Source organism: Tupaia chinensis, unplaced genomic scaffold (assembly GCF_000334495.1).
Source record: "Tupaia chinensis unplaced genomic scaffold, TupChi_1.0 Scaffold140086_1, whole genome shotgun sequence".
In the NCBI taxonomy this organism is placed as follows: Eukaryota; Metazoa; Chordata; class Mammalia; order Scandentia; family Tupaiidae; genus Tupaia; species Tupaia belangeri.
The window spans coordinates 143148-144831 of NW_006199965.1; the positions used below are offsets into that span (position 1 = coordinate 143148).

Consider the following 1684-nt stretch of genomic DNA (forward strand, 5'->3'; position numbering starts at 1 on the left):
TGAAGCAGAGAGGCAAGGGCCAGGAGGCAGGGCAGCAGTTGGGTGTGCTGACGCCTGGCCCTGGTCAGCCACCGCCCTCTGCTCACATGCACCAAGGGGTCTCCACTGCTCTCGGTGAGACCTCAGAACTCCCCCACTCCAGGAGGCCTGGGCTGGCTGGGTGGCTGCCAGGGAGGAGGGAAGGAGATAAGAGGAGTCGTCCTCCTCCACCTCCTCTCCCTCCAGGGCCAGGAAGGGCTTTGACCTCCCGCGGCTGGCCTTGGGGCAGCTCCCCCTTCCCTCCATGCCCGTCCTACTCCCAGTTAAAAGAAAAGTAAACCAATTTAGTAGAGTTTGGGGTTTATTTTTCTTTTAACGCCCCCCAAAGACACCTGCTTGTCCCCAGGCCTGGAGATGCAGTCAGGCGGAGGTGAGTGGGGACTCAGCCTTTCCACCCGAGGTCTGGAGTCCGCTTGTTGCTCAGCCCGTGCGAACTCCAGCCAGATCAGCCGGCTAGCCTGGAGGAGGACCTTCCTCCTTCCTAACCCTCTGGCCTCTCTCTACCAGCAACTTGAAAGTAGGGGAAAGGCCACCGCCACCTGTCGTCTCCAGACAAAGTCCCCTCACCCTTTGTCCTGTGATCCCAGCCCGGGCCGGCCTCTGGAGGCTGCAGCCGTGCCCTCGCGGCAGGCGCTGGCTCTGCCCACTTACCTGCTGGTCCAGTTCTCCAGCGGCTCTGCCCGGGAGGGGCGGGCCGCGGCTCGGTTAGTATTAACCAGTCCCCGCCCAGGTGGGGGAGAGGCTGGGACGGTGGGCGGGGCTTCCGCGTCACTAAGCTCCTACTGTGTGCCCAGAACCTGCCCCGGCAGCCTCGACAGGAGGAGAATCCTGATACCCCAACTGTAACAAGGAAAGGCTCCCTTTTGAAGTGCTTTCTGCGGTGGGATTGACAAAGGTCGATTCCCTGCCGGCGTTAAGACCCTCCCAGACAGCTGGCTGTGGCCCCACCCTGGGGACACCGAAATTCTGTTCACAGGAACAGGGTCGCCTGGAGCAGAAACCATTTGAATACTGTCGCTTGGAAAGTGGAGTAATAATAATGCCCTTCTTACAGGACAGAAATCCCGTGTGCTGAGCTAACGCTGTCCCAGGCTTGACGCCAATTACTGTTTCATCTTCACTACACCTTTCTGGGAAGATACTGACACTGAGCAGGGATCCCTGAGAGGGATGGGGCCTCAGTTTCCCTTTCTGTTGAAGAATAAATAAGAATTTCCCAAAGTGAAAATTAATCAGGGCTGAACTAAAAGTAAAGTGTCTTTTCTAAGGGGCTAGGACTACAAGATCCATTTACAGGAGCCAGCAGTGGGTGTGGTGGTTATGGCATTAGACTCCCACGTGGCCTCCGGCGGTTCTGGACCTGACCGACCTCATGCTCTCTCTCTCTCACTCTCTCTCTCTCTGGTCAAATTAAAATAAATAAACAGATAAATAAAATTAAAACAATTCTTTAAAAACCCATTTACATTGCACAGACTCAAACTAAGAGATAAGACTTTACCCTTTGATTATGGTAATGAGGCAACATTGGCCATGAATGAGAGCCATAAGCCTTCTAAAACTCCCACTTAACAGGAGAAGATAAGGATTTAACTTCAATACTTGGCAGCGTGGTTGAGGTGCTGGACTCCACTTGGCTAACCGC

At 54.9% G+C, this 1684-nt stretch overlaps 1 protein-coding gene across 1 annotated transcript in view; it reads right to left on the minus strand.

The window, feature by feature from the left end:
* The window catches only part of SLC52A3 (solute carrier family 52 member 3), a 22923-nt gene extending 22214 nt beyond the window's left edge, over positions 1 to 709 (minus strand). Inside the window, exon 1 of the mRNA XM_006162481.3 lies at positions 691 to 709. The gene's annotated coding sequence lies outside the window, so the exon portion shown is untranslated. The remainder of the gene's footprint in view (positions 1 to 690) is intronic.
* Between the last annotated feature and the right edge of the window lie 975 nt (positions 710 to 1684).